Raw genomic sequence first — 25,183 nt, forward strand, 5'->3', positions numbered from 1 at the left:
GACTTACAATTCTATTACTAATGAATTCGAGTATTTCTTTATAGGGTGACTAGCTCTCTGTACTATCTCTTTCAAAAATGCTGTTCATATTCTTTTTCATTTTTCCTGCGTAATTTATTTTCTTCATTGATTCACAAGTATTTCTTGTAGAGCCTAGGTATTGATCTCTCATTGGTCTCAATCACCTGTCACTTCATGGTGTTAACAATCATATCATTAAGCAAATATCTTTTTTGTATATAATTAAATTCATCAGTGTTTCTGGAGAGAGTTTGGGGAAATATAGTGTAGTGAATAACAACTACACTATCAAGAGGTTATGTAAGGAGAGGGTTAAAGTGATCATGTAAGGTGTGATAGAGTGGTACAGGGAAAAGGTGTGAAATTTTGAATCTCAGATTTTTTAATGTGTAAAATAAAAATATTAATACCAGATCTCTTTACCTATGTTTGTAAGGAACAAATAAAATAATTTTGTAAGCTAGAAAGATTATCATAAATGTTAGTAGGTTTTATGATACTGTTATTAATGCAAGGTCTGGATTAACTAATGGATTTCAGATGATATAAAAATTTGGTTAAAATTTAAATAGTAGACATACAAGGTTTATATGTGCTTTTAACCCTGCATTCAGTAGCATCTCAAAATTATATTTAAAATACATTCCCAATAACAGTATTAACTAGATAATTATATAGAACATATGTGGTCTTAAATTATAGAACATAGAATCTAAGTGTTCTTGCTTATAAATCTGTAATTTACAGAATAAAAACACATCATAGCACTAGATGTATTTCTGAAATATATATTACTGAAAGCAAATGATTTTATAAATTAAATTATTTTAAAATGCAATTGGTAACTTGTTAATTTAAAGGAATGAAATTTGTAAATTCTTATTAATTTGAATAACTAACAATTGTATATATAGCAAACTTGAACTTTTCTAAGTCAAAACCAATATTATGTAGATTATTCCTGGGGAAAAGCCATATATACTTTAAAAATTGTTTCTATTAATGTACAATATTAATTGCGGTGTGCAACATAGAGTTTCACAATTTTTAAAGGTTAAACTCCATTTGTAATTACTATAAAACATTAGCTATATTCTCTGTGCCATACAATATATCCTTAACATATATATTTATACATAGTAGTTTGTATCTCTTAATCCCTCCCTGCTACCTTCTCCCTACTAGTAACCATTCGTTTGTTTTCTATATCTGTGTCTGTTGAGTTTTTTTTTGTTATATTCACTAGTTTGTTTTACTTTTTAGATTCTAAATGTGTGTTATTATACAGTATTTGTCTTTCTCTGACTTACTTTACTAAGCATAGTAAGTCCATCCATGTCATTGCAAATGGCAAATTTTATTCTTTTCTAGGGTTGAGTAGTACTCAATTGTGTGTGTATACCACCTCTTCTTTATCCATTCATTTATTTATGGACAATTAGATTGCTTCCATATCTTGGCCATTGTAAACTGATGCTGCTGTGAACACTGGGGTGCATGTATCTTTTTGAATTAGTGCTTTTGTTTGCTCTGGATATAAAGCCAGGAGTGAAATTGCTGGGTCATAAGGTGGTTCTATTTTTAGTTTCTTTTCTTTAGAGATCTCCACACTATTTTCCACCAATTTGTATTTCTACCAACAGTATATGAGGGTTTCCTTTTCTCTGTATCTTTGCAAAGACTTGTTTCTGTGTCCTTTTTGATAATAGCCATTTTGAATGTTGTGAAGTGATACCTCACTGAGGCTTTCATTTGCATTTCCAGAATGATTAAATCTTGAGTATCTTTTTATGTGCCTGTAGACCATCAGGTGGATTCTTTGGAAAAGATTCTATTCAGACTGTCTGCTATTTTTTAGTCCAGTTGCTTGTTTCTTTGATTTTGAGTAGTATGAAATATTTATACATTTTGAATATTAAGCCTTATTGGTCAAATTATTTGCAAGTATTTTCACCTATTCAATAGGTTGTCTTTTCATTTTGTGGATGATTTTCTTTGCTGTTCAAAAGATTTTAAGTTTAATTAGGCATCATTTCTTTACTTTTTCTTTTTGCTTTGCTTTAGAAGACAGCTTCAAAAATATATTGCTATGATTTATGTCAAAGAGTGTTTCATTTTGGTTTTCTTTGAGGAGTTTTATGGGTTTGGGTTATGTATTACGGTGTTTAATACATTTTATTTATGTATATAGCATTAAAATATGCTAATCTCATTCTTCTATATGTAGTTGTTCAGTTTTTCCAGCATTATTTAATGAGGAGACATCTTTCCTCAGTCATATTCACCTGCTTTGTTGTAGATTAATTGACCATAGGTGTCTGGGTTTATTTCTGGGCTCTCTATTCTGCTCCATTAACTATGTATTTTTTGTTTGTTTGTTTTTTGCTTTGGTGCCACCATCACGCTGTTTTTATTACTCTCGTTTTGTAGTATAGTCTGAAGTCTGGGAGGATTTTTGATCAGCTTTGTTCTTTTTTTCTCGAGCTTGCTTTGTTGTTCTATATAAATTTTAGGGTTATTTGTTCTAGTTCCATGAAAAATATCCTTGATATTTTGATAGGAATTGGGAAAGGAGCACATCAAGTCTGTATATAGTCACCCTGCTTATTTAAATTACATGCAGAGAACATCATGCTAAATGCCAGGTTGGATGAATCACAAGCTAGAATCAAGATTGCCAGGAGAAATATCAATAACCTCAGATATGCAGATGACACTGCAGAAAGCGAAGAGGAACTGAAGAGCCTGTTGATGACAATGAAAGGGGAGAGTGAAAAAGCTGGCTTAAAACTCAACATTCAAAAAATGAAGATCATGGCATCCAGTCCCATCACTTCATGGCAAATAGATGAGGAAACAGTGGAAACAGTGACAGACTATTTTCTTGGGCTCCAAAATCACTGCAGATGATGACTGCAGCCATGAAATTAAAAGACATTTGCTCCTTGAAAGGAAAGCTATGACAAACCTAGACAGCATATGAAAAGGCAGAGACATTACTTTGCCAGCAAAGGTCCATCTAGTCAAAGCTATGGTTTTCCCAGGAGTCATGTACGAGTGTGAGAGTTGGGCAATAAAAAGGCTGAGGGCTGAAAAATTGATGTTTTTGAACTGTGGTGTTGGAGAAGACTCTTGAGAGTCCCTAGGACAGCAAGGAGATAAAACCAGTAAATCCTAAAGGAAATCAATCCTGAATATTCATTGGAAGGACCGATGCTGAAGTGGAAGCTCCAATACTTCGGCCAACTGATGCAAAGAGCCAACTCCCTGGAAAATACCTTGATGCTGGGAAAGATTGAAGGCAGAAGGAGAAGGGGATGACAGAGGATGAAATGACTGGATGGCATCACCAACTCAATGGACATGAGCTCAAGAAAGTTCCAGGAGATGGTGAAAGACCGGGATGTCTGGTGTACTACAGTCCATGAGGTTGCAAAGAGTTGGACGCAACCAATCGACTGAACAGCAATTGCATTGAATCTGTAGATTGTCTTGGGGAGTATGATCATTTTAACAATATTAATTCTACAAACCAATGACCCATCTGTTCATGTAATCTTCAGTTTCTTTTATCAGTTTCTTATAGTTTTCCAGGTACAAGTCTTTACCACCTTAGGTAGGTATAGTCCTAGGTACTTTTTGATGTTAAAGTAAATGATATTGTTTCCTCAATTTCTCTTGCTAATAGTTCATTGTTAGTGTATAGAAATATAATACAGAAATGTATTATTTTTGTATATTAATTTTATATCCTACAACTTTACCAAATTCATTGATGAATTCTAATATTTTTTGGTGTCTTTAGGACTTTCTATGTATGGAATCATGTCATTTGCAAACAGTGACAGACTTACCTCTTACTTTCCAACTTGTATCCCTATTTCTTTCTCTTGTCCAGTTTCCATGGTGAGGACCCCTAATACTGTGTTGAATAAAAGTAGTGAGAGTGGGCCTCCTTATCTTGTTCCTGATCTTAGAGGAAATGCTTTCAGCTTTTCACCATTGAGTATGTTACCTGTGAGTTTGTCATATATAGCATTTATGACATTATAAATATTATGACATGCTATATATGTCATATATAGCATTTATATAGCATTATGTCCCTTCTATATCACTTTCTGTAGAGTTTTTAATCATAAAATCATGTTGAATTTTGGCAAATGCCTTATCTGCCTCTATTGAGATGATCATGTGATGTTTATCTCTCCTTTTGTTAATGTGATTTATCGCCTGGATTGCTTTTTTTACTTTTTAAAAAAATTTAATTGTAGGATAATTGTTTTACAATATTGTGTTGCCTTCTGCAGTACAACAACATGAACCCGCTATTATATATATATATATATATATACCCTCCCTCTTGAAATATCCTTGTTTCCCTGGAATAAATTCAAGTTGACCCTAGTGTTTGATTCTTTGCATATATTGTTGGAGTCAGCTTGCTGATATTTTATTGAAGATGTTTGCATTTATATTCATCAAAGATACTGACTTGTGATTTTCATTTGTTGTAATATCTTTGTTTTGGTGACAAAGTAATGGTAGCCTCATAGAATGAATTTGAAAATATTCCATCCTCTTCAATTTTTGGAATAGTTTGAAAAGGATAGTTACTAGCTCTTTGTATATTTTGTAGAATTTCCCTGTGAAGCTGTCCAGTCCTCGACTTTGTTTGCTTGGAGGTTTAAACAGATTCAATTTCACTACTAGTGATCAGTCTGTTCAAATTGTCTATTTATTCTTGATTCAGCCTTGGCAGGTTGTATGTTTCTAGAAAGTTGTCCATTTATTCTCGGTTGTCCAATTTGGGGGTTATAACTTTTGGTAGTTTAATTTTTTTTTCAATCTCTGTGGCATCATTTGTTATTTCTCCAATTTGATTTCTTATTTTTAAATTTGGGTCCTCTCCCTTTCTTTCTTATTGCTGCTGGCTAAAGGTTTATCAAATTTATCTTTTCAAATAAACAGTTCTTGATTTCATTGATATTTTCTATTGTTTTTTATTTATTTGCCCTCTAATCTTTATTATTTCCTACCTTCTACTGATTCTGTGCTTTGTTTTTCTTTCTCTAATTCTTTTAGGTGGTAGGTTAGGTTGTTCAAGATTTTTCTTGTTTCTTGAGAAAGCCTGTGTCATTATAAGCTTCTCTCTTAGAACCACTCTTGCTGCATCCCATAATTTTTTTGTATGTTGAATTTCCATTTACTTTTATCACAAGATATTTTCTGATTCCTTCTTTGTTTTCTTCATTGACCCATTGGTTTTTCAGTAGCATGTTATATGTATCCACATGTTTAGTCTAACATGTATCCACATGTTTAGTCTAACATGTATCCACTTGTTCAGTCTTTTCTAGTTTTTTCTCTGTAGTTGATCTCTAGTTTCATACTGATATGGTGAGGAAAAAATTATCAATTTCTCTCCTAAATTTGTTGAGACTTATTTTGAGGCTTAGCATGTGGTCTCTCCTGGAAGCCATTATATGAACACTTGAAAGCATGTGTATTCTGCTTTTGGGGGATGTAATGTTCTATAGTTATCAATTCAGTCTAATTGGTCTGTTATGTCATTTAAGATCACTGTTGCCTTACAGATTTTCTGACTGGATGATCTTCTCACTGATGTCATTGAGGTGTTTAAGTTCCCTACAATTATTATATTATTGTCAATTTCTTCCTTTATGTCTGTGAGTGTTTGCTTTTTATATTTATTTGTATTTATTCCATATTGAGTGCATAGTATTAATGAGTGTAATATTCTCTTCTTGTATTGATTCCTTTATAACTAAGTAATGCCCATCCCTTTTTATAAATGTTGTTTCAAATTCTACTTTGTCTGATATCTTAATTGCTATACCCACTTTCTTCTTGTCTCTGTATGACATATCTTTTTCCATCCTCTCACTTTCAGTCTGTGTATTTAACTCTGAAATGAGCCTCTTGTAGGCAGCATATGGAAGGGTCTTTAATTTTTTTGTCCTAGCAGCCACTATATGTTTTTTTGAATGGAGCAGTCTATTGCTATTTAAAGTAATTATTGACTGGTATGTACTTGTTTCCATTTTATTATTTGTTTTCTGGTTGTTTCTGTAGTTCTCTGTTCAGTTCTCATTTTTGTTTCTTCCTTTGCCATTTGCCTTTATTTTAAATGTTATTTTTTACATAGAATTTTAGGTTACAGTTATTTTCTTTCAGTACTTAACAGGTCTCATTTCATTAGCTTCTGACTTCTTTTGTTTCTGTTGGGAAATCATCTGTTACTCATATTGTTGCCACACTTCAGATGAAATGCTGTTTTCTGAGTGTTTTCAAAATGTTTTCTTCGAATTTTTTATTCAGCTATTTTATTTAGTACACTTTAAATTTGGATTACTTTTAGATTATTTCTCTCTTAAAAAGTACAGTGAGCTTCTGAAATATATGGATGAAGAGATTACATCAATTTTAGAATATCCTCAGTCATTACCCCTTCAAGTATTGTCTCTTTCCCATTCTCTCCTTCTGGAACTCTGATTATAAATAGTGCTACATTTTTTTCATTATGTCCACATACATTTTTTGTTTTTCTCTCTGTATTTATTCATTGTTCTTTCACCTTATACTTTGATCTGTATACTTTCTATTGATCTACTTTTCATTTACTAACTTTGCCTTTTGCTTTGTCTAATCTGATATTAATATAATGTATTGAATTCTTCAAATGTTATCTTCAATGATTCAGCCTTTCCCTTGATGCTTTAAGATGCTATTTTAGATTTCATCCAACTTTTCTGTTTGTCTTCAGTGGAAATACCTTAGAAGTTTTGAGATGCTCCATTATATGCTATATATTATAATTAAATCATATGCTAGATTATGCTTTAGTATCTCATAATACATTTTAAATGACATTTAAGGATCCAAACTTGGGGTGAAGATTTAACTTTGCAGGATACTGCCAATATTAAAGACTTAAATTATCTAACAAAGTATTACTTTCTACATATGACTAAATTCACATAAGCATAAATAATGACAATTCATTGAAGTCTACTTTTATAATTGTTAGAAACCAAATTTCTTTTGAAATCTGAAACAACATAAATAATATAATAATTTCTAATAACATAAATAATACAATATTAAAATGTGTGATTTATTTTCAGTGGGGGAAATATAGTTTTACTGGTACCAAGACACACAATTTTCTAGTCTTATTTTAATACTTTTGAAAGATCAATAAATTACCATGTTCTCTCTTAGAACAATGAGTTTCAGTAGAGTTTGTCTTTTATAGTATTCTTGCTGGCCTTAATTCCCTTTCCCTCTACAACTCACCCCTAAGTCTTTTATTTTCAGTTTATATTGTCTCTTTGTTTTTCCAGATACTTTTTCAAATGCCTTGAAATCAACTGGAATATGTTCCAGCATTTACCCAGACCCTACTCAACATTCTTATGTATGACAATATAATTACTACATATCTTTAATTTAAACCAGAAATGGCAAATGGATCTCATCTTGTATGGCAATTCTAATCAAATGGAAGGAATGTCTCAAGCTGTTTGAAAGATTCTAAAGGCATATCCAAGCCCAATCTGAAAATATACCAATATAATTTAATGAGGTCTGTCATGCACTGCAAGGAGGAATAGTAATACAAAATTTCACTGTATCTTGAGTGCTTAAAAGTGGTCACAAAGTTAAAAATTAAAAAAATATGTATCAGTTGACTGATTGAATGTTACTGAAAACCCATGGATGCAATAACTAAAAAAAGCAACTTCTGGTTTTATTAATAACCGTTCTATTTTAGCAGGGATTATTCTATATGAATAGTTCACTGACCTTTTGTCTTCTCTTGATATCTCACTGTAGGATTTCTTAATGTCTGATGGCAAATGTTCACTAAATAATTTTTACTGAATTTAATTAATTTGGGCTTCCCTGGTGGCTCTGATGGTAAAGAATCTTCCTGCAATGCAGGAGACCCAAGTTTGATCCCTGAGTTGGGAATATCCTCCGAAGAAGGGAATGGAAACCCATTCCAGTATCCTTGCCTGGAGAATCCCATGGACAGAGGAACCTAGCAGGCTACAGGCTATGGTGTCACAAAACGATGGACATAATTGAACAACCAACACTTAAACTTTTTTTTCACAAGATATAAATAACCTAAATCTTCTGAAATGTTTATTACTAATGGTTTAGAGCAATTTTATATTAACAAAGAACATAAGAAAACATTTGCATTGATGTAACGTAGATGAAAGTGCTGTAGGTAGAAATATATTAAAAAAATCTCCCATTTAAAATATATTTTGAGTAATTATGAGATTCTTCTCAACCTATTGGGGAAAATAAATTGCCAACTGAAATTTTAAAAAAAGGGTTTTGAACTATAAAAGGAGCTACCTGTGGCACTCTTAGATGATTGCCTTATTGAAAAATATCTTTGAACCAAATACCTGAATGATATCAGCTTTGGAGAACTGTACTAGCATATCAATTATACTTAGTTTAAAGAAGTTATTAGTGGTGGGTTCAGCGTTTATAACATATATTTTTAATTGAGCCCACCTACAAATAACACTATATTGTTTCACTTGTAGTGCAGGAACCTTATAACAAAGGTTCCAATTCCTCCCTCTCATCGTTTTTAAAGTTGCTGTCATTCATTTTACCTGTCTGAATTCTATAATTACCCAATACATTGTGACTATTATTACTCTAAACAACTATCTTTTAGGTCATTAAGAATAAGGAAAGTAGAAGATTTTGTTTTACTTTATTTCTTCTCTAGTGCTCTTCCTTTCTATATACAGATGTGAGTTTCTGACCTATTATCATTTTCCTTCTCCCTGAAGAATTTTTTTTAACATTTCTTACAGAGTAGATATCATGATGGTGAATTCCTACAGTTTTTGTTTGAATGAGAAAGTCTTATTTCTTTTTTACTTGGGAAAGACAATTTCACTGGACATAGGATTCGAGGTTGGTGGTTTTTTCCTTTAACACTTTAAACATTTCATTCCATTTTCTCTTTGCTTGCATGATTTCTGAAGAGCTCACTGTAATTCTTATCTCTGTATTATTTTTCCTCTACAGGTAAAATTTCGACAAGATACAGTTATTTTTTTCTTGGATATTGTGTTCTATTTTTGTCATTATCTTTCCCTTTTACATTTACTTTTGGGAAGTTTCTATTGACTTATATCTCAGTTCACTGATTATTTCCTAGACTCTGTTCAGTCTGCTGATGACCCCAAAGGTACTCTTCAGTTCTTTTACAGTGTTTTTGTCTTCTGTGAGTCTTTCTTAGATTTTCATCTCTCTGCTTACATTACTTGCTTGTAATTGTCCTGTGTCCACTTTTTCCGTTAGTAAACATGATGCTTGCTTTGTCTCTGGAGACTATGGTCTTTCTTCCCTCTTAGCATACCTTGTAATATTTTGGGGGGATGGGGGAACTGAACATTATGGGAATTGAGGCAAAGAAACCTTTAGTGTGAACTTTTATGTTGATGAGATGAGGGGTTGGACACTGCAAAAATTAGAGATACCAAGAAAACATTTCATGAAAAGATGGGCATAATGAGGACAGAAACAATATGGACCTAACAGAAGCAGAAGATATTAAGAAGAGGTGGCAAAAATACACAGAAGAACTATAAAAAACAGATCTTCATGACTCAGATAACCATGATGGTGTGATCACTCACTTAGAGCCAGACTGGAATGCAGCCAAGTGGGCCTTAGGATGCATCACTACAAACAAAGCTAGTGGAGGTGATGGAATTACAGTTGAGCTCTTTCAAATCCTCAAAGATGATGCTGTGAAAGTGCTGCACTCAATATGATAGCAAATTTGGAAAACTGAGCAATTGCCACAGGATAGGAAAAGGTCAGTTTTCATTCAATCCCAAAGAAAGGCAATGCCAAAGAATGTTCAAACTAACACATAATTGCGAGCAAAATAATGTTCAAAATTCTCCAAGCAAACCTTCAATAGTACATGAACCGAGAACTTCCAGATGTTCAAGCTGGATTTAGAAAAGGCAGAGGAACCAAAGATCAAATGTCCAACATTCATTGGATCATCAAAAAAGCAAGAGAGTTCCAGAAAAATATCTACTTCTGCTTTATTGACTACACCAAAGCCTTTGACTGTGCAAATCACAAAAAACTGTGGAAAATTCTCAAAGTTAAGTGAAAAAAAAATAAGCTAAGATGTTCTTGACCTGGAGATAATAGGAACAGAAATAAAATTGAAATAAGAATTATTTACATTTAAAAATTCTATTTATCATTGATTGCAATATGTATTATAACTGTTAAAATATTAATATGTATGTTATATCAAGTAGATATGAAATTGACTGGTGCAAGAAAACTTACGTGACATTCTTGGAAAAGAATTATTAGGAAAAGAAAAAACAAATTGGGGTAGAAGCTTTTTTTTTTTCATCAACTCAAACTCTGAGTTGACTCTCAACTCAGAATAAATTCAAAGAAAGGTCCCTATACTTACAAGTACTTGATGTATGACACATATGACATATGACACAGTACTTATGTACATATATCAAGTGTGCTTAAAGTTCAAATAGTATAAAGTATGATTTTTCAAACGACATGCATCCCAAGTCACCTTGGTTTATTTTATGTACAAAGCCATTCAACTGAATCTATTTTTCATATGACATTCAAATACAAACACCAAATGCCACTATATTCTTTTAGCAGTTATCTCTACTTAGATCTAATGGAGTTATCCAGGCACATAATAGGTATTCGATATTCAGTTCAGTTCAGTCACTCAGTCGTGCCTGACTCTTTGCGACCCCGTGAATCGCAGCACGCCAGGCCTCCCTGTCCATCACCAACTCCCGGAGTGTACCCAAACCCATGTACATCGAGTCGATGATGCCATCCAACCATCTCATCCTCTGTCGTCCCCTTCTCCTCCTGCCCTCAATCCTACCCAGCATTAGGGTCTTTTCCAATGAGTCAACTCTTCGCATGAGGTGGCCAAAGTATTGGAGTTTCAGCTTCAATATCAGTCCTTCCAATGAACACCCAGGACTGATCTCCTTTAGGATGGACTGGTTGGATCTCCTTGCAGTCCAAGGGACTCTCAAGAGTCTTCTCCAACACCACAGTTCAAGAGCATCAATTCTTCAGCACTCAGCTTTCTTCACCGTCCAACTCTCACATCCATACATGACCACTGGAAAAACCATAGCCTTGACTAGATGGACCTTTGTTGGCAAAGTAATGTCTCTGCTTTTAAATAAGCTATCTAGGTTGGTCATAACCTTCCTTCCAAGGAGTAAGCATCTTTTAATTTCATGGCTGCAATCACCATCAGCAGTGATTTTGGAGCCCAAAAAAATAGTCAGCCACTGTTTCTACTGTTTCCCCATCTATTTCCCATGAAGTAATGGGACCAGACGCACGATCTTCGTTTTCTGAACGTTGAGCTTTAAGCCAACTTTTTCACTCTCCTCTTTCACTTTCATCAAGAGGCTCTTTAGTTCTTCTTTATTATTTTGATACTATATCCAGTATGCCAATATTATATTCAATTTTTTTCCTAAAAAATGATGTACAAGTTCATATTTTATCTGAAAAATTTAAGAATCTCTTCTGACCCCAAATTTTCTCCATCACTTAATAACAGATGTCCTCTGCTAGTCCTCTTCTGAATGCATATTTTCCTCACAGTTTGCTTTTACAAAGAATCAACTTTAGGTGCAGGAAAGAATTTGTTTTCTTTATTCTAAATGATAGGATGAAAAATTATTTAATAGGGATTGATTAAATTCATCTTTGGCAACAGTTCAGTATTCTCTCTGCACTATTTCCCACTGGCTGCATCTCTTCTTACAAGCTTCTCAAGACTGTAGACCTTTATTTAGCCTCATAATTTAGGTATGATCTGAAATTATTAGTCATATCTTCTTTTTCTCTCCAACAGAGGAATTTATTTTGTTTATTCATGTGACTCATCTCAATTAGGTGTTGGGTGGAAAGGAAACAGCTCAAATTGACTCTGACATATAAAGGACTGACAGCATTCCAAGGTCCATTTGCTCTAGAGGAGTAGGTGGTTAAAGCTAAATGCACCCTTGATAGGGTTTTAAGGGGCCATTTGTCCATTTAATGGAATCATTAAAATTCCATCTGAAGCTGAGGCCAAGATTGGGACAGAGATCAAAACTGGGGTTGAAATTAGTTTTAGTCCTAGTTCTGGTCTCTTCTTTCCCCTAGAATGGATAGCACTAATGTACTTAGAAAAAAAGATGCTATATTGATGAATTGAACAGATGAGGTTATAGGCCAGACAGGGTCTGAGGAAGAAAATGACAATGGCTAGAAAGTGAAAGGGTGAAAGTGTTAGTCTCTCAGCTGTGTCGGCTCTTTGCAACCCCATGGACTGTAGCCTGCCAGGCTTCTCTGTTCATGGGATTCTCCAGGCAAGAATACCATAATGGGTTGCCATTTCCTTCTCCAGGGGATCTTCCTGAACCAGGGATCGAACCTAGGCCTCTCACATTGCAGGCAGATTCTTTACCTTCTGAGCCAATGGCTAGAGCACTAAATATACTCCCAGTATCAGGTACTGAATATAAGTAGCTGATTGACAGAAGCCCTTGAAGAAACCAACGTTCTTTCAAGTGATCTAGCTGCTGAGTTCTTGTCTTCAGATTTGGCAAAAAAAAAAAATCAATACTAAGAATTATTTTGATGTATTAAGATTTGATGAAGCTCTACCAAATATATTGATGGAAATTTGCTAGTTGTTGAAGAATTCTTCCTAGTAAAGATTGTTATGAATTCAAATGCAGAGTCTGTGATTCCATTGCAATAGCAGTGCATGTCTTTATTAAACCCCACATATTACACATCCTACTGGGTTCAATACACTTAGAATTCCTTGTGTCAGTACCATAAATCGATCATACAAGAAAAGTTTGTATTAAGGAAGAGGAGAGGGCAATGTTTGCATGGTTAAAAACAATGCAATAATATCAAAAAGCAAAACAAAAAGAAGTAGAAATCATCTTGAAACTGTTTAAAACATTTTTTTTTGAGAAGACCCTAGAATTCCTTCATCCTTTTATGTCATTGTAGGGGGTCCATATTTTTTTCCACGCATTTGGAGAACCAAATTCATTATACTCCTTCAGTATAAAATTGGTTGTGCAAGAATAAGACTTGACCAAATAAAACTGCCAGTAAAACCCATTAATGTTAACTAACAAAGCAAGGAAGTTGACATAACCATCAAAATTAGCAATGAAGAAATTAAAACTTTGAGTTATTGGAATTAGGAGAGAATTATAAAGACTTTAAGTATTTTAGAACCTATGGTCACTTCAAATTAGAGTCAGCAAAGACTAACTGCTGAAGGAAAGCTAAATCTAATATTAGTATTTTCTAAGGTTTAAAATAGACAGGTAAATAAAAAGAAACAGTAATATATTGTTTATATTGTATAATGAAACTTTCCCTCCAACTAAATTTTTCTTTATATAATGCACATTCCGGTTGAAAATAAATTTGTTCTTTTTAAGTAAAGGAAATTCTGTCATATATATTTAAAACAAACACATTCTCAACTAATAATGGAGCAAACTGATTAAGCTACAAAATTATAGTTTTTAAAAGCCCATCTGAGAGTTGAGAATGCAAATAAATATAAAATGTATATATGTATGTAATAAAAATGTTATTTCATATTTACTCCCACTAATTTTCTCTTCATTGCTTTTTGATGTTTCTTGTAAATTTGAACTCCCTTATGGTATCATTTTCTTTAGCCTAACTATTTTATTCTATAGTGTAGATCTGTTGGAGAAAATTTTTTCAGCTTGTAAGTTTTGTCTCTCTAAAAGTTTCTTTAATTTGCCTTCATTTATGAAAGATATTTTCATTGAAGATAGAATTCTAATTTGCAGGATTTTTTTACTTTTGACACTTCCAGAACACGTATTTTTCAACAATAAGTTAAGCCATCAATCTTGTTTCTTTGTGAGTAAGTGAAATTCAGAGTTTTTTACTGACTGCTTTTATGAATTTCACTTAATCCTTGCTGTTCAGAATTTTAACTATGATTTCCTTAAGTATGGTTTACTTTATCCTGTGTTTGCTGATATTCTAGGATATATAAGTTACTATTTTTTTTGTCAATTTGGAAAATCATAGTCATAATCTTGTATAATGTTTCTTATACTTTCTCTCTTCCTTCTAGGATATGTTAATGGATGTTAAACTGCTTGATTTTTATTCCCAAAGATTTTAAATATTCTGTTCCATTTTTCTCTTTTTTCCTCTGTGTTTTGATCTGAATAATTTATATTTTTACTCATTTTGGTGATAAAAGTATAATATTTATTCTTAAAATACATAAAAAAAACTAAAATGAAAACCATGTACCATGTTTATGCCTGGGAACCAATAATACCAAAAAAGTGTCTGCTGCTGCTGCTGCTAAGTCGCTTCAGTCGTGTCCGACTCTGTGCAACCCCATGGACTGTAGCCTACCAGGCTCCTCCGTCCATGGGATTTTCCAGGCAAGAGTACTGGAGTGGGTTGCCATTTCCTTCTCCAGTGCATGAAAGGGAAAAGTTAAAGTGAAGTCGCTCAGTCGTGTCCGACTCTTAGCGACCCCATGGACTGTAGCCTACCAGGCTCCTCCATCCATGGGATTTTCCAGGCAAGAGTACTGGAGTGGGGTGCCATTGCCTTCTCTGAAAAAAGTGTCAGTTCACCCCAAATTAATCTATAAATATAAAGCAATTATTATTAAAGAAATCAAATAAAATTTCCTGTGACTTGACAAATTGAAAACTAAAATTCAAATAATGCAGTGAGCCAACAAAGTCAAAAGAGTTTTGAGAAGGATATGGTGGTGGAACACTCCCCATCAGATATCAAGATATGTTAAAGAGCTATAGCAATTTAATAATAAAAGCAGTGTGATATTGATGCCTGGATGGAAAATCAATCACTGGGACAAAAAATAGAGTGCCAAAGTAGACACAAATATTTAGATCTGGTCAATGACTAAGTTTCTTTTTCAAATTATTAGATAGAAGTTGGGTAGGAGAATAAATGTTGTTTGGATAATTATCTATAAGAAAAAAATGAAAGGTTCTTAGTTTATACTATTCTCTTTGAAAAAAATCTATGTAAATTAAAGATGCAATGTAAAAAGTAACATTTTAAAATTTCTAGAAGAAAATATTGAAATATATCTTTAAAAAACAGTTTTTTAAAAGATGCAAAATGCATAAACCATAAAAGAAAATCCTGCTAAATCCGAGTTCAGTAAAATTAAAACTCCTAATAGACAAAAGACCCCATAAACAAACCTAAAAGGAAAACTACAAGCAAATAACACTTATTGCAGTGTTTTAGCTGACTATTTATATATATAGAATCTACAAAAAGAAAATACTACAAATGGATAAAGAAAAGATGATTCTATAGAAAGCTGGTACAATATATGAATATAATATTCACAGAACAGGAAACTCAAATTAACAAACAGATTTTTTAAACTTAGTAAAGAATTGTTGGAATGGTTGGAAGACTTTGGAAAGAGCTTATGTAAAGTTTGAAGATTGGTGATTCATGGGAAAGCAGAGGAAGTAAATGCTCCAGGCAATCAGGAGGGCATAGGATCTCAGAGTTCAGATGGAAGAAATGCTTCAGAAGTACACATGGAAGGAAAAGATGCAAGCACATTCAGGTGGATTTGTAGGTTGGATGATCACGAAGTTAGCTGATTCTTTTCAGGTGGATTTCTCTCTCTCTCCAAGAAGTAAATGGTAACATAATCAGCTAAAAATCAATAGCCAATGTGAGAGGTTGAAGTAGAAGTTTGAGAATAGAAAATAAAGTTTGAAGTAATTTTTGGAGAAAGTCAGAAGGCAAGTTGAGCAGAGAAAAAAATAAGGCTTATGATTCCAGCTTTATAGTGAGACCTATCTTTGGAAGAAAAGTTATGACCAACCTAGACAGTATATTAAAAAGCAGAGACATTACTTTCCCAACAAAGGTCCATCTAGTCAAAGCTATGGTTTTTCCAGTAGTCATGTATGGATGTGAGAGCTGGACTATAAAGAAAGCTGAGTGCCAAAGAATTGATGCTCTTGAACTGTGGTGTTGGAGAAGACTCTTGAGAGTTCCTTGGGCAGCAAGGAGATCCAACCAGTCCATCCTAAAGGAAATCAGTCCTGAATATTCATTGGATGGTTGGATGGCATCACTGACTCAATGGGCATGAGTCTGAGGAAGCTCTGGGAGTTGGTGATGGACACGGAGGCCTGGCCTGCTGTGGTCCATGGGATCGAAAAGAGTTGGACATGACTGAACAACTGAACTGAACTGAATCTTCCAAAGCAGATAATTGAGTTTATATAGGATTAGAATTTTCTGTGAAAAGAAAGGCAAAAAAAAAAAAAAAATCAATGGTTTTATCAGGATAATCACTGAAATTCTAGAGCATGCAATCTGACCTGAAGGGGGAGATAAAAGGTGATAAGGAAGTAAAAATGGAAGGGTCAGTGAACTGACAAGCTGCAAGAGTAGAATGATGTCCACATATGTGTAAAGTAAAAAGATTAGAGGTTGTAATGTAAGTGAGCAATTTGTGAAGTGGCATATTCTAGAATGTAACATATGGAGAAAGCTATCATTTAGAGATAGCTGGGATTTGGTAACTTGTCCACAAGAATCTTCATTTTGGAAAAGAAATCCATGAACCTGAGGTCAAATTCTTAAAGTATATGGGAAGATGACTAGGAGACAGGTATAATGCAGTGACAGGAAAATGGAGAGGGTTGTACAACATCTAAAATACTCTTTCCTAAAATAAAAAAATTCTGATATAAACATGCAGTAGTCACTTCATGGGTCTTCAGGAATGCATATATGATTGAAAACTGTATCCTGAAATATCATATGTACAGAATCAACAAAACCAACAGAGAATTTAAACTAAAATATACAAATTTCATATAGAGGTGGCCTATATGTGGCCTCTGGAGAAGGCACTGGCACCCCACTCCAGTACTCTTGCCTGGAAAATCCCATGGACGTAGAAGCCTGGTAGGCTGCAGTCCATGGGGTCTCGAAGAGTCGGACACGACTGAGTGACTTCACTTTCACTTTTCCCTTTCATGCACTGCAGAAGGAAATGGCAACCCACTCCAGTACTCTTGCCTGGAGAATCCCAGGGACGGCGAAGCCTGGTGGGCTGCCATCTATGGGGTCGCATAGAGTCAGACACGACTGAAGCGACTTAGCAGCAGCAGCATATGTGGCCTCAGCACTATGGAGAATGAGAGCAAGGATCTAACCTATTCTTCTTTCAGTGATTAAAATTACTTGACAGTTCCAATATCTGGCTGGAGTCTTCTACTGGCTTGAAGCAGGCAAGAATTTTCAGTGTTTTTGGTCCAGAAGAACTTGGCTTGAGATAAATTTTGGCTGTGCTCAAAGTTGAGTAACTAGGACATGAAAGCAGGGCTGCTCAAAAGACAGCCAGTGAGCCCAGCCTCCTGCCTTAGGCAATGAATGTCCCAGTCAGAGTCCTACTCAAAAATTCATGTCATCAGAAGTAAGTGGTTTGTTGTTATTGAAGAAGACATCACTTGGAAGGATATGCCAAATAGTGTCCAAAGAAATGAATCAAGGTATAAAATCCTCAGCATTGATTTTGTACATAGGACAAAGGAAGCATTTGTGAGGTGGCAGAGCATCTGTGAAGGGAATTCTTTCTGCAGTCCGGGGGCCCTTCTGGCATGGGCAAGGAGATCACTCAGCAACACTGGGATTTGAATGACCATATAGTTTTTGCCAGGAAATATTTACCCCATAGTCTAACACTGTCTGTTCCTAAATTAGGACAGGCAAGTTACCATAATTCTATGGCATTAATAGGTCTCTCTTGGGGAATAGTGTTCTAGAGATGTACTGTTTAACAGCTTACCACTGAACATGTTTCCCAAGGAGATTATACAAATGAAAAACTGAGCTTGATTCTGTGAAGGTCACAAAGAACAGGGCTCTAAATTCAATTCCATCTCAACATTTTATCCCAGACTGGGTTTAATAACTGTTTCCCTGAACAGCTATGGAGCCGTCTTTTAGCCTCAAAAGACTGGCAGATAGTAGTGATTTTAAGCCAAAAGCAGAGGTTATGCAGTGTTGGTGTGTGTGGGAGCATGTACATGTATTTAAACAAGTTCTGTAGACATGAACACCAATTTCAAGAAGATGTACTTTGTCAAACTAGCCATATTTTAGTGTCAACAATCTCTGACTGTACTTAAAAGCCATCAGATAGACTATCTTATGTTTACAACAAACCTAGAGTCCTCACTTGTGTCGTCACTTGTTATATGGGGAAGCTAATATCCGATTGTGTTTGGTAATGTGCTCAAAGTTACAGAAGTAAATAGAGCTAAGACTGAAACTCCAGGCTCTTGATGTTCAGTTTAGTGTTTATTAGTAATACCAACTAATCTAGGCTTAGCCCCATGTGCTCCTCTTCTTAGCTTTTGCTTCTTCCATGGGATTCCTTTACTCCATTTAGTGTCCTGACACAAGTGTCTTCAAATTCCTATTGTGAAACACTGAAAGCGTAAAATAACTGGAGAGTATTTTAAGGAAAACATATGTACCCACCTAGTTCTAACAAATGTAAACATATTGTGTATCTTCCCCTTCCTCTAACTTCCCAGGGATGACCATTACACCGGATCTTGAATTTATTATGCCAATTCATTGTTGTAATCTCTATCATCTGTCTATCAATCTGTCAATCATCTCTCCTTATCCATGTACATCCATACATACACATACTCAAACATATGTAATTCTGCAACTTTATTTTGTTCAATATTATGTTTTTATAATTTATCTTAACCCTATGCAGAATTCCATTGTGGAAATGCACTGATACTTATTTTCCTATTAATAAACAATTAAAAAAAAACTCCCATAATATACACAGTGTCCCAATGAATGAATTTCTGAATATCTCTTTGAGTTCATTTCCAATAATTTTTTAAGGTCTCTGATGTAAAATTGCTAGTTCAAGGAGCACCTGTATATGTGGTTCCCCCAAAGATGTCCTTGAAACCTGTTTATATGTTAGACTTTGTATGGCAAAAGGGTCTTCACAAATGTAATTAAGTATCTTTAGAAGGGAAAGCTTACTTATTTGGCTTACTCAGGAGGGCCCAATCTAATTACAGGAATCCTTGAAATCAGAAGAGGAGGCAGAATTGAGAGTCATAAGCTACCACCTGAAAAAAATTCTACCAGCTGTTGCTCGTCTTGAAGATGGTGAAGTGGGGCATGCAACGGGCAATATAAGTCTGGAGTCACTGGATAAAGGCAACAAAAACAGGTTCTCTCCTAGAGCCTCCAGCTAGCCCAGAATGCAGCCCAGAAGAGGCATCTTGATTTTAGCCCAGTGAAACCCAGGACAGACTTCTGACCTCCAGAACTGTAAGCAAACAAATTTTCATTGTTTTAAGCCATGAAGTCTATAGTTGTTTGTTACACAGCAATAGAAAACTAATACAGCATATTAAACTTTATGAATGGTAAATTTCCCTCCAAAATAGCTACACCAATTTCTGTGTTCACTATCAATGTATGAGAATCCATGTGACCTCTTAACCTTTATAAATCTAGAGTATCTCCAGACTTTAAAATTGGTGTGCTGAATTTGAAAGGTGAATAGTTTTAATTTGCATTTGGTTTTAACTTTCATTTTCCTAATCATTTGTGAGGTTGAGCATTTTAATTTCTATGCTGTTGGCCATTTGAACACTCCTTTTCTTGAATACCTCACATATATTGGCCTTTATTCATTATCGGGTTGTTATATTTTTCTTATTTATTTGTAAACATTTATATGTTCTGAATATGAAATCTTCGTTGGTGAAACCCATGCAAATATAAAATCCCATTCTGTGGCTTCCTTTAACTTTGTGGTATTTTATTAAATAGAAAGTTTTCATTGTAATGTTGGCAGATATATCATATTTTTTACTTAATGAGTTTTGCCTTTTAGGCATATACATCTTGCAACTTCAGGATAACCATATTCTATATTTTCTTTTAAAAGTGTAACATCTTGCTTTTAATATTTAGGGCTTTGAAATATTTGAAATTGTATTTTACTTAGATACCCAATTGTCCTAAAGCTATGTATGAAAAATTCACTCTTTTCTTACTGATTTTAATGTCTCTTCTCTCTCATACATCAACATATTTATGAGTTTCTGGGCTCTCTTTTCTGACCCTTTGCCTGTTTATTTATTTCAGTTCCTGTTCTACAGTATTTTAAATACCCCAGCAACAAAATATCTTGATATTATCTTTTTAAAAGCTATTTTTCTTCTAAATTTCTTACTTAATCTTGGACTTTTATTCATTTATTTGAATTCCAGGATAAGCTTGGCAAGTTCCATTAAACAGGCAAATATATTCTTTCTGGGATTATAGTCACAATTGGATGAAAATATACAGTGAATTCGAGAGCACTGATATCTTTTAGATATTAGTCTTTTATCTGTTATCATAGCCTAATTTTCTATTAGTGCTTTAAAGGATTGTTTATAGTTTTCTCTGTCAAAAGTTTACTATACAGCTTTTTCTAGATTTATTAAAAGGTGCTTTACTTTCTTTGATTATTAATAACTACTTAGCTGCCATTGTTTTACTCATTAATGATTGTTCATATGTAAGGACACTATTGATTCTTATATATTGAGCTCGTGTCTAGCAAACTTGCCAACTGTTTGTAAATTTTCTTTAATTTTATAAACAGTATTGTCTCAACAAAGATAATTTTGCTAGCTTTTGTACTCCTTATACCTTATTTTCTTTACTTACCTTATTGTTTGTGTTGTATTTCCAGTGTTAGAAGCAGTTTCATAGACATCCTTGAGTTGTTCCTGAGTTTAATTGGAACACATCTGAAATTTCACATTTCAATGTGCTGTTAACTATAGATAAAAGTTCAGAGATTCTCCTTCTATTCCTAATTAGCTGAAAGTTGTCGTAAATGACTCTTGAAATTGATTGCATTTTTTGTATCTATCTATAGGATTTTGTTTCTTTCATTGTTCATGTCTGCTTTGGGTGTAAAGATACATCTGCTTCATAAAACTGGCTGAGTAGTTTCCCCTCATTAACTATTCTCTGAAACATTTTTCTATGGTTTCAATTGTTAGTTCCAAGAAGCTTTGGTGTTTTTTAGGCAAGATAAGATTGTATAACTCACTAAATTTATTTAATGCTTATCATTTCTTCCTCAGGCAATTTTACTAACTTATATTTGTCTGGAAAGTTGTCAGTTTCATTTAAGTCTACAAATTATTGGCATAAATTTCTTTATAATGTTTTTTTATGATATTATAAAAAGCTCCATAAAAATATAGTAATTTCAATATTTACTATTTTCATTCCATTTTTCTATTATTATTTTTGATGTTCTCTATTTTACTGATGGAGTCAGTGTACTTTCTTTCTTTAAAAGAAATAGCTTTTGTTTTGTTGATTTTATTTATTAAGTAAATACATTTATGTGTATAAATTTCCCTTGAATTACTGCTATACCAGGTTCCAGCAGGTTTTGATGTGTAACACTTTTATTTTTACTTAGTTATAAATATTCTCTAATTTCTATTGTGATCTTTTTTCATACTTTACATCTGAGAACATATCAACTTTCTGAAAATAAGTTTATTTTATTTTTAAAAAATGTTTAATCCTTGTAAGAAGATATGGTTTTATAATATAAATTATTGAAAATAGTTGATATTTTAGGCATTTGTGCTCAGTTGTGTCCAACTCTGCAACCCCATGAACTGTAGCCCGCCAGGATCCTCTGTCCATGGAATTTCCCAGGCAAGAATACTGGAGTGGGTTGCCATTTTCTACTCCATACATGTGATCTAGTATGTGGTTAATTTTATAATGTTCCAGTAATTTCAAAAATGTATATTTTTTACTTTTCAGAGGTAGTGTTCAATATACATTCTCATTTAGAAAAACAATATTCATTGAAGTCTTCTAGCATTATTATGTTTTGTCGGAATATCAATTTTTCACTTTATTATAGGAATCAATTCTTAAAATTCTCTCAATCAGTAAAAAGTTATGTATAGATTTTAATATGCGCTTGGTACTGTATGTGTCCTCTAAATATAATTTATTTTATTCTAAACCAACTGTATAAGGCGAGGGCATCATTTTTACAGAAGAAGAAATCCAGGGACAAAGAAGTTAAGAAGTTCACAAATCTAGCAGTCAGTAGAGCTTTTGGTTAGCATTTGACTGTGTTTTTTTTGGTTTTATTTAACTATACTGTGCAATTTTTTTTTTTTCTTCTGGTTTGGACACCATATAGTTTCTTTTTATGTTGTTACCCTCTTTCTGTATATATATTTAAGTATCACTTCTCCTAATAAATGTGACTATTTTACCTTCCTTCATAACAGTTAGACCCTTAATCTCCTTGAGTATCAATTAAAATCCCATTATATTTTTATTTTTGCAAAGCATTGTTTTATCTTCTTAAAAGTGAAGCAAAAGATAATTAGATATTTTGAAGCAATTATATTTATCAATATATTTAGTAGAATCCATGTTAACATTTGACTTTACTACATCTTTCCTTTCCTGTAAGTTTACTTTTCTCCTTGATGAAGAATCTTTTGAAGCATTTTTTAAAATTAAGGATTTGTCTGTGGTAAACTTTGAAAGTTCTTGTTTATTTCAATATATCTTTGTTTTGTTCTCCCTATTGAAAAAAAATAGTCAAGTTGATCACTTAGTTCTGAAGTGAGTTATTATCCCTCTGCATTTTGAAGATATTGCTCCAAATTTTACTGATCTCCTATTTCTAGTGATAAAAACAAAGTCAGTCTAATATCTTTTCTCTATGGTCACTTTTAAGATTTTCTCTTTGTCCTTGATACTTTGAAACTGCATTAAAAAATAACTATGTATGCATAGGTATATAATTTTTAAAAATCCTGCTTGCTATTCAGATACCCCCAAAGAAACATTAGAGAAAGAAAGAGGGATGGGTAATAATTTCTGGTAGAAGTCTGCAACCTGATTTCAAACTATAAGAGGAACTCTTTCTTAAGTAAAAATTTAAAAATCGTCTTCTCTTTGAAACATGAACTGATCTTGGGTAGCCTTGGTATGCAGTGGATTGAAGCAGTTTTCGGTTCCCAGCCAGAGAATGAGGTTGGGATGCAGCAGTGAGAGCTGAATCCTAGCCACTAGCCCAGACGTCAGTGACAAGGCCCTGGCCCTTTGGGTTTTCAGAAAAGAATTCCCATAAAGATTGAACTGGCTTCCCTGATAGCTCAGTCGTTAAAGAATCTTCCTGCAATGCAGGAGACCAGAGTTCTATCCCTAGGTCAGGAAGATCCCCTGGAGAAGGATATGGCAACCCACTCCAGTATTTTTGCCTGGAAAATTCCATGGATGGAGGAGCCTGGCAGGCTACAGTCCATGGGGTCTCAAGAGTTGGACACGATTTAGCGACTAAATCACCACCATCATTAACATTGAAAGTAGTGAAACAAGTAAAATACTTATTAGGAGGAAAAAAGTACAGCACATGTGGATAGACACACGGCACACTCAGAGTTATGCCCTCTGGTAGTTTGAATCATTTACAGCCAAGATGGATTCCAGTAAAAAGCACTATGGATAGACTTGACATCAGCCCTCTTTTGACCTCCAAGAAGCTTTCTAGTCAGGAAGGTCTCCCTGTCTTTGAGAATGAGAAATATGTGGTCTCTTATCTTTTATCTGGGCAGAGCCCGTCCTCCTCTCTCCATTGTCCTGGAGTTTCTGTCCACAGGGAATGAACTCAAATTGCTTACCCTGGAGGGGGCCATCTGCCTTCTGCCTCAGAAGCACTACCTAAAGAACCATGTGAAACAGAATCTCTGTATTTTCTCTCCTGTTTCTCTTTTAACTTCTGGTAGGAGGAAAACATAAGTATTATTGAAATGTTGAGTCTTTCCCCATGGGGATCCTTTTAAAACACAAGTCTGGAAAATTTTAAATTTTCCCCAATAGCTGAGTGAAGGCCAAATTAAATATAAATTAGTTTTATTCTCTTTCTCGATTCCTCCATTTGTATTTTTTGAGTTCACAATGGCTTTCCTTATGCATAAACAAATTCTACTTAGCAAAACCCCAGTTTAAATCTCTAAGTGCTCTAAGGAGCTTCACACTGTGGATTAAGAAAATACCCAGGTGGCCCAGAGGGACTATAAAAGGATTTAAATTTAGGAGTCAAAATATTTCCTTTTGGGAGCCCCTACATGATACCTGGAGAAAACAAAACAAAACAAAACAAAAAAACACCCTCTGGTTTGGCTCTGCCCCTCCAGAGTCTTAGGTCTTTTAGAAATCTACATGTATTAATCCTCATATATTACTTCAGAATGCAGCTTCAGGCATGAATGTAATGATATGGCAATGTTATTGTGGGGCCTTATGCTACTGGGTCTATAGTTGAAAACAGACAACTGCTCTAATTTTTCCTTTATTTCTGGAATAACAAATTTCAAGGAAATTTTTCTTATTTACCCAGTATATATTCACTGAATGCCTACTCTGGCCAGCACCTCTGTTAGATGGTATGCTAGGCACTGGGGAGATTCACAAGGTTCCTGCCTTCATGAAGCTTCAGTGAGCTTATTATTTGATCATTATGTGATTTAGAGACTCAGAAGTATAAGCTTGAAAGGGATTCCCAGGAGCCACCTAGGCCATTCCCTTACCTCAAGAAAGGATTTAATGAAATATTTTCTGACAGACTTGGTATTTGTCACGCCAGAGGATCTTCAGAGAGGGGATTACTGCAGCCTTCAAATAAGAGTCAATGTTTTTCTACATAAAAAAAAATACATATGTAGAAAGTTTCTAGTGCAAGCCATGGTTGAGAGGCAACTTGTGGTAGTATCATTGATAAACAAAATACAGGATGCCCAGTTCAATTTGAATTTTAATGTAAGTATGACCCAGATATTGCATGGGACATACTTATCCTAAAAACATATTTGTTGTTTACCTAAAATTCAAATCTATCTGGGCATTCTTTAATTTTATTTGC

General features: G+C 34.0%; 1 long non-coding RNA gene across 1 annotated transcript in view; it reads left to right on the forward strand.

The window, feature by feature from the left end:
* The window catches only part of LOC145539090 (uncharacterized), a 201,096-nt gene that overhangs the window by 116,664 nt on the left and 59,249 nt on the right, over positions 1 to 25,183 (forward strand). Inside the window, exon 3 of the long non-coding RNA XR_014077567.1 lies at positions 19,278 to 19,533. This is a non-coding gene — a long non-coding RNA (uncharacterized LOC145539090). The remainder of the gene's footprint in view (positions 1 to 19,277; positions 19,534 to 25,183) is intronic.

Source organism: Giraffa tippelskirchi, chromosome 2, assembly GCF_054371585.1.
Source record: "Giraffa tippelskirchi isolate mGirTip1 chromosome 2, T2T-mGirTip1v1.2.pri, whole genome shotgun sequence".
Lineage (NCBI taxonomy): Eukaryota > Metazoa > Chordata > Mammalia > Artiodactyla > Giraffidae > Giraffa > Giraffa tippelskirchi.